Source organism: Oreochromis aureus, linkage group 11 (assembly GCF_013358895.1).
Source record: "Oreochromis aureus strain Israel breed Guangdong linkage group 11, ZZ_aureus, whole genome shotgun sequence".
Classification (NCBI taxonomy): Eukaryota; Metazoa; Chordata; class Actinopteri; order Cichliformes; family Cichlidae; genus Oreochromis; species Oreochromis aureus.
This window is the reverse complement of record NC_052952.1, coordinates 22,805,114-22,814,114: the sequence shown is the minus strand read 5'-3', so window position 1 is coordinate 22,814,114 and position 9,001 is coordinate 22,805,114.

Genomic DNA, 9,001 nt, shown 5'->3' with positions numbered 1-9,001 from the left:
CTCACGCTACTGACTCTGTGTCATTGTTTCCTTACCTGGTTATATCTTCCTGTCTTCCTGTTTCCCCCACACTCTGTTCTCTAGCAGCCTGCTAAAACTGACTAACATTTACGTGTCAAAGCCTTAAAGTCTCATCATTTTCCATATAAACTGTGACACCTCATGAAGGATAAATAGCCAGAGTGAACTATTCTAACTTGTTTAGAGTTAGAACGGACGAGCAGGTCGTTTGTTTGAAAGTGACACTATACCTTTAATTTTAGATTTGAAGGCCTCCTTGTTTTTTGTCATATTTAAGCATACTTTATTTCTCTTATTCCATCTAATTCAGCTTTAGGCCAGGTAATGGATGTGTTTGCTAGCTATTGATATGCTGACACTGACCTTTTTCAAGCGGGTTCTTGTAGTCTTTAAGTAGTTTAGTCGAAGGTAACGGGACTTCTTTCAAAGCTTGGTTACCTTGCTGGGCTTTGAAAGAAGTCCTGAATTCTAAGAACCACTTAGGTTGTATGAGAAAGGGCATCTAACATAAAATCTTAGTGAATTCAAACATGCAAAATATCAAGAGTGAGGATGTGCAAAGTGTTGGTGTGACAGAGAAGGAAGAAGCTAAGAACAGAGTGAGTTTGTGGCAGATGTTAGGCTGTGGTGACCCTAAAGGGACAAGTAAAAAGAAGAGGAAAAAGAAAAAGAAGCACATTTAAGTTTAATACTAAGGTTGACAGAAAATTCTTTAAATGTCAGTGTTTCTCTTTTCTTTCTCGCTTTCATTCCCCTCAGATTAAGTTTTGTTTTCCTCTATGTTGGATCAGTTGGATCGTTCACTTTCTATCTACTGCTTTCTATTAACTGTTGTTAGTATCTATAGGATGTTTTTTGTCCTGTCTTCCTTCTCTCACCCCAACTGGGTGCGGCAGATGGCCGCCCCTCCCTGAGCCTGGTTCTGCCGGAGGTATCTTCCTGTTAAAAGGGAGTTTTTCCTTCCCACTGTTGCCAAAGTGCTTGCTCATAGGGGGTCATATGATTGTTGGGTTTTTCTCTGTATGCATTATTGTAGGGTCTACCTTACCATATAAAGGACCTTGAAGTGACTGTTGTTGTAATTTGGCACTGTGGGGAATGCTATAAAGCCCATTTTGCTGTTCATTCGGCCCAACGAATTTATTATCACCCTGACTGGTCGTCCTTACCCATTGCACCTGTAGAAAGGATTGTAGATTTGGAGTGCACTGCAAAGGCGGTTTGGAATTCCATGTCAGCAGGATACCAGTCTATGTTAGCAGATCCAAAGTTTTCCACAGGAATGTACTACCCTACCTATGTCAAAATGTGGGAAGACCCAGATGGGCAACGCGTGACTACTACACACTTGGCTGGTGACCAAGTGACATATTGACGTATTAAACACAGTATCTCTGCTATGATGCTTTTTTAGCCCAAATTGATTTGTCTTGACGTACTAAAACACTTTTGTCCTTGTTGTTCATCAATTTTTTAAAAAAGGGGTTAAAAGGATTCTAAAGCTTTTCCAACTTAATTCTAGGAGGAATTCAGCAAGCAAAACAAGTCGACACGTATCAACTCAAAATCTTCATCGGGGGTTTTTTGCTTGTTTTTTTGTCCTTATATGCCATCATTTCCACTGGATATCCAAATAGAGCAAATGTCTCACTTTGTCTTAATCAGTGTCTTTTTTTAGTTTCTTTCCAATATGTAACTGGAGAGTCTTGATTTATCTCTAGATTTGAAAGAAAAGTATATATTCAAGGCTATATTTCATTTACATACGTTATATCAAAGCCATCATACAGTCATTTCACCAAAGCATTTGCATTTCAGTTGTTGATCTTCCTGAAGTGAAAATTTTAAATAGACTTTTCTATGCACACACTCATAAAGAAAGAGTACTACTGGAAAAAATATCTGACTCAATTTTACTGGTGGTCTCCATCAAAAAACAGCTCATTCCATTTGTCATTTTATGCAACTGCTTTAGATAGTTAGCGAGTTTCATTCTTGTCCTGTGCATCTGAACAAAAGTCTTCTTAAATTGCTTAGTTATGCTAGAGCCCCCCCCAAAAAAAACAAAAAATGAGGACAGATGCACTAAAAAGGTTTAAGATAAAAAATGTGTTTTCTAAAAACTGATAAATAAAAAGTTGCAGACTTAAAGGTATTTCCCTCATTGTTACGTTCAGACTCTCCCGCAGGTTAAATCTGCAAGAACGTTATTCAGTCATGAGTATTTTCTTCAGAGAAACAAGAATAAGTTTTAAGAATGGTCGCTGTATTCGGGAATTCCGAATATCACATTATAGTTTGCGTCAAAATATCATTTCACGTTTGACCTCTGACCTCACATATACATTCCACATCTGCCTTTATTTCAAGTTGACCCCAAAATGCATTATATCTTGAAGGAGAGCATGAGCTGCCTAATTACACAGCAATATATTTTAGTATAATATTAAATGACAAGCTAAATTATGCACGTCCAATTGCCTATAATAATTGCCTTTTTCTGCTAATGTTTCTATACTTATTGCACTGAGTCAGTAAAAATTGTAAGAATTTCCCTAATAAGGTTTTTACCTTGTATAATAATAGAGGTGTGATGGAGGTGGTGTACACGTGACAGCTGTGTGCTGTATGTCTTCCTGTGTAGAAACATGCATGAGGTTAAAGGTGCTCAGAAATGAGGTATGTGATGTGTTCACCGGCAACACTTTTTTTCATAAGAAGGGGAAATATAAATAGAACAAATGTAATAGTCCGTTTGGAGTAGGTCAGCATATTTTGTTTTATAGGTTATACTACCGATTGTTTCTTATGGTACAGTTTTGCTTTGCGCTTATTTTCCATGTGCAAAACGTAGGTTCACTTCTATACATCAAGCACCTTGGTGAAATAGCTTCAGCAGCTATATTTAGTCTTTTTAAGCGATTTCCTGTTGATTCACAATCTACTTTAAATTTAAAACTGAAAAAAGAAAAAACCTACTTCCTTCGTTTTCATCACCTTCTCAGAGGTCCTCAATTCTACAAACCTCAAACACACCCCAGTGTTCGTGGTATTTCAGATGTGTATCATGTGAAATGTTCTAGATGACGCTGTTGGTGCCCCAACCTTTTCTACAGTACGGAGAAATCCATTTTCTACATTTCTCACTGATAAGCTGACATATACATATATATGTATATATATTCTCTGAACAGCAGTGCTTTGGTCTGCAACTTACAGTAATGTAGTAATACTGCTAAAAGTTGCTGCACAGAAAATGTAAGTGGATTTGGGCATTTATTTATAGATTTAAGGTAAATGAGTATGTCCACATGAGCTGTTTCACAGATGTAGTTCACAGGTTATGGAGGCCAAAATCTTGAGTTTATTGTTGGAATTGTTGAAAAGCAAACTATGCCAGCATATTTTATTCTCAGTTAATTTTTTAAAGTTATTTAACAATTTTTTTTACAAGAAATAGGCACTAACTAAATGTTATTAAACTAAATGTTATATATTTCTGTCTCTGAATTGGTGGAAAGTTTCAAAGCACAAACGCATCTCTTTCTCAGACCTGCATGTTTAGTTAGTGGGCACATAACTAAGCATTTTTATCCTTCTTCCAAAAAAATTTTAAACCTCAACTCGACAGCATAACAGATTACACATAACTACACTGGGAGGAGGAAGGAGGTATGATGATATGATAAATGGTAACTGGCCTGTATTTGTATAGCGCTTTACTAGTCCCTAAGGACCCCAAAGCGCTTTACACATCCAGTCATCCACCCATTCACACACTGGTGATGGCAAGCTACATTGTAACCACAGCCACCCTGGGGCGCACTGACAGAGGCGAGGCTGCCGGACACTGGCGCCACCGGGCCCTCTGACCACCAGTAGGCGGCGAGTGAAGTGTCTTGCCCAAGGACACAACGACCAAGACTGTCCAAGCCGGGGCTCGAACCGGCAATCTTCCGATTACAAGGCGAGCTCCCAACTCTTGAGCCACGATTGCCCCGTTGTGACATTCAGCACTGTTGCTCCAGTACACATAATATTTGGGGTGTTCTGCTTTTCTTTTATCTTTTGCTTATTAAATTGATTAGTTATGAGCAATGATGGAATAACAGCGTTACAAGTAACGGCGTTACTAACGGCGTTACTTTTTTCAGTAACAAGTAATCTAACTAATTACTATTTCTATGGTTACGACGCCATTACCGTTACTAACAAGAAAGTGCGGTGCGGTCGCGTTACTATTTTTCAACAAACAGACGGTTGAGCTTATACCGCACGTAAGTAATCTGGGCGCTATAGCTTTAAGCAGCTGCGCGCGCTCCCACGGTAATCACTTTCTGGCCGACGATCACTTTTTGGCACAACACCTGGAGCTAAGGGGCAAAATCGCATGAGTGCTGCTGTTTGACTGAGGAAGTAGTCGTGGTAAGACAATCACATGACCACTTTAATATGACAAAGCAACAAGGTGATATATACCAGTTTTTAAATTGTGTTGATAGGCCACGTAAAACAGAGTCATGATAAACAATATATACCAGTGTTTTTTCCTGAATAGTTTCATCAGGTTTAATGTCTAAGGACAGCGCTAGCAAGCACTCTCTGCTTATGACCCCCCCCCAAAAAAAAAAAAAATATATATATATATATATATATATATATATGAACAAAGCAAAAAGAGCCCTTTCCTGTTGGTGGAAAAATGTACCATGTCGACCAATCAAAAAATGATAATGCAACATGACATTTGTTTGTTTAGGTAGAGGGGGAAGTTTTAGGAGTGACAGCGAGGGAGAGAGAAAGAGAGAGAGAGAGGGAGAGAGAGAGAGAGAGAGAGACAGCAGAAAAAGAGAGAGAGCGAGTTTTGGGATGTGAGAGATTTGTGACGTTTAGTGTGTTTGGAGTGTGTAGTTAATGTGTTGTCTTGTGTAGTTAGTGTGTAGTGTTGTGGATAGTTTTGTGTTATGTGTCAGAACAATGAGGCAACTGCTGTCTCCAGGTAGAAAACAGGAGCAGTGATACACCTCCTGCTATCAGACCTGCAGGTATCAGGCTGTGATGTTCTCCTTTATAATGGACAGAAATTATTTTTTTGAAGTGGCACAAATAATTTGTGTGGCATTGTTACGGCCCTAGCAGGGCCTCCTCCTGAAGGTGATTGTGTGGGCGTGTCCTTCATTCTCTCCTGCCTTAGGTGCCACCTTTTTCTCCTTTACACAGCTGACTCTCGTCAGTAATTAAAGGGATTTAAGCCCAGGCAAAGGTGAGCTCTCTGCCAGAGTGCCATTAGTGTGGTTACAGCTAGTGAGCTGCTCTTTCTTTTTGGCTTACGTTTTACTTTATTGATCAACGCCTGAGTTTTGTTTGTTTTCTTAAATGGTGATAGCGGCTTGTCCGTCTCTTTTAGTTGAGCTACTTTAATAAAACTCTTTAATTTAACCCTTTGCCTCCTTGACTCCTTTTTCTGACCCGTACACTTTTTGTTACTTCCCCTCACTGCCTAGACACCTCAGGGGAACGTAACAAGTGGGGGCTCGTCCGGGATCTGAACGGGAGTTTGAAATTAGTGGTGTTTGGGGGTTTTTTTGGCTTTTGTGTGACGGTTGTGTTGCTTTTTGAGAAGAGTAGACATACATCTTCCCAGTTAAGTTAGGTGAGTGTCCAGCTGAGCTTTTTAAGTTCTTCCTTCAGGTGCTCTTTTATTATTTTGTCTCTTTTTATTTTCGGAGTAATCCTGGGTGGGGATAAGTTCCCTGTTGGGGGTAGGCAATTCAGGGCTCCGGTCGCTGAAGCTTTGCCTTTGAAGTTGCCTCTAGCCCAGCACGCTCCAGAAGATAGGTAGGTATAGTTTGGTGTGCTTAAGAACTGGGTAAGTTGTATTTGTTAATGTGTGTGTGTGTGCAGCAAAAGGTAAGTTGGTCAAGAAGAGTAAGTTGTTCGGTTGCTGTTAATTGTTGGCTAGCCTGTGAGTGAATTGGCACAGGTGTGTGGTGGTTTTCTTCAGGCTGAAATGGCGTTCAAGTTGAATCAGGTGGAGCTGACGAGCGCTGGGCCTACATCTGTTGGTGAACAGATGTCCAGAGGCTCGTTTGTGAGCAATAACATCCACCTGGTTCCAATCTTCTGTGAGTTCAGTGTTTATAGCTTCTTTATTGCATTTGAACGCATAGCGACTGCACTGCAATGGCCTCAAGACATGTGGTGCATGATGTTACTATGTAAATTGACGGGTAAGGCTCAGGAGGTTTGTTCTGGTTTGTCTATGGAGGACTGCTTAGTTTATGAAAAGCTTAAAAGTGCTGTCCTCCAAGCCCATGAACTCATACCAGAAGCCTATAGGCAGCATTTTCGAGGTCTAGAAGTGACACAGGGTCAATCTTACCTTGACTTTGCAAGAGAGAAGAAAAAGCTTTTCGATAGGTGGTGCTCTGCAAGCCAGGTTAGCAATTTGGGGTCGTTACGTGAGCTTGTGCTGGTGGAGGATTTCAAGAACGCGGTGCCTAAGTGTGTTGCTCTTTATTTAAGTGAACAGAGGGTTTCCACTTTACAGCAAGCTGCCATACTGGCAGATGAGTTTAAGCTAACTCATAAAACAAAAGCTGTAGGACATGATATCCCTCTGTGCCATAGCACCACTTGGAGAGGTAAGAGTGGGCCAGCTAACAAGGCTGAAAAAGTTGTGGTTTTGAGACCCAAAACAAAGCTGTTTCTTCTGCCACAAACCTGGACACCTTGTTGCTAACTGTTTGAAGCTGAAACTCAAACAGAAAGCACACTCAAAGCAAAAAGTTCCTGCCTTGAGAAAAGTCAGCCAGGGTTCTCAAACCGACAAGGTTGCCAGGCCTAGTAAAAGACTACACTTGGAGCATAACTGCTCAGTAGTGTCATGTAGTCGGGGTAAGAGGTCAACTAACCCCGAGCGGCCGCTGGTTGACAATTTCCCAGGTCCTCAAAATGACCTGCAGGGGGACAGACTGTGTACAAAACCACCAGTAAGACCCGCAACCCTGGCTAACAAACATGCCTGTACCGGTGACTTGAGGAATCGTCTGCAAAGTGTTTCAGTAAGGCCCACTAGCTGCCTGCTGGGTTCTCCACATGTGATGGTCCAAAGCCCTGGCTATCACATGGGACACTGTTTCGAGGGTCTGGGGCCACTCTCTGTCAATGTTGTGAACCCACTGAGATGGGGTTGGCAGCTTCCGCAGGAAATACCTAACCGTTGCTATAGGGTTTGGTAGGTGGAAAGCCTGCAATTTGGTGATGAAACGGTTATGGACTTGTTTTGGTTATCATAATAATTTGACAAACCACGGGTTTGTATTTATGGGAGGGGGTGTTACGGCCCTAGCAGGGCCTCCTCCTGAAGGTGATTGTGTGGGCGTGTCCTTCATTCTCTCCTGCTTTAGGTGCCACCTTTTTCTCCTTTACACAGCTGACTCTCGTCAGTAATTAAAGGGATTTAAGCCCAGGGAAAGGTGAGCTCTGGGCCAGAGTGCCATTAGTGTGGTTACAGCTAGTGAGCTGTGTTTTTGCTGTTTGCAGCTAGTGAGCTGCTCTTTCTTTTTGGCTTACGTTTTACTTTATTGATCAACGCCTGAGTTTTGTTTGTTTTCTTAAATGGTGATAGCGGCTTGTCCGTCTCTTTTAGTTGAGCTACTTTAATAAAACTCTTTAATTTAACCCTTTGCCTCCTTGACTCCTTTTTCTGACCCGTACACTTTTTGTTACTTCCCCTCACTGCCTAGACCCCTCAGGGGAACGTAACAGGCATCTTATTGAATACAGAACACCTGATTGTTGTGTAAATAGTTTGAAATGGTTATTTAAAAAACGGTAAAAGGTAAATGGCTGCAAAACACTTTGTTGTTTGCAAATCTTGTGCATAGGATTTTAAAATTGACCATTTATATTTGCATTTAAAGTTATGAAATATGATTCAATAAACATGTTTGTGGTTGTTACAGTAAAAAATATAACTTTTTCTACTCGGATTTTTTGTTTTTTGTCTGATTTTAGATCAAAAAAAGGATGATGCCAAACAAGGCAAAGGAAATAGTTTTTAAAGGTGAAATGTAGAGGTCAAATCAAAAGTGGTTAAAAACGGCCAATTATACCTTGGACCCCAGAGGGTTAAACATTTCTTTAAAGTAACGCAATATTTACTTTTCAAGTAATTAATTTATTTTAGAATCTTGTAACTCAGTTACTAACTCAGTTACTTTTTGAAGAAGTAACTAGTAACTATATTTAATTACTTTTTCAAAGTAACTTGCTCAACACTGGTTATGAGTTAAGACTGCTTTGCATGTAATTAATTTATTTAAAATACAGAGAGGAGGTGAACTATAAATGCAGCTGCGAGCCAGGAAAAAAAGGTTTCTGTATAATGAATGAGTCATGCTTTCCTGTAAGCACATTTACAGTCAAATGAGGGTCTTCAACTTTAGTCATTTGTACCAGCCACATAAAGAGGTTATAAATGAAAATACATGGAAAAAAATGTAAAATTATATAAAATATGTTTTCACAGAAGTTAATAGCTTTAATAAATCTTCTTCATCAAAAATGCATACACCTGTTGTACACTGTAATGTTCTATAACCCATTTAAGAGATGTTTCCTTTATTTAAATAAATTATAAATTACATATTTACTGAAAAGTGGATAGATGAACAAATAAAGAATAATGTCAAGCCAGTGTGCGTGCGCCTGTCTCTGCTCTGCATGATGAGCCTCCATCTGAACATCCGGGCCTCTCTTCATCGAGCACATCTCCATGTACTTGTTCAGGGGTGGATTCATGTCCCTTTTAGCTGTGGCCACTTCCAGCTACCGTCAGTAAACACAGTTAGATTTCTTCCAAATTAAACAAATCCATGGAATAAACATTAGTTTAACACATTATTCCACTACCGTTCATTTATAAAGTCCTGCCTCCTGCACTCCAAAAGTGAAATTGGGTAGTCATCACATTCAA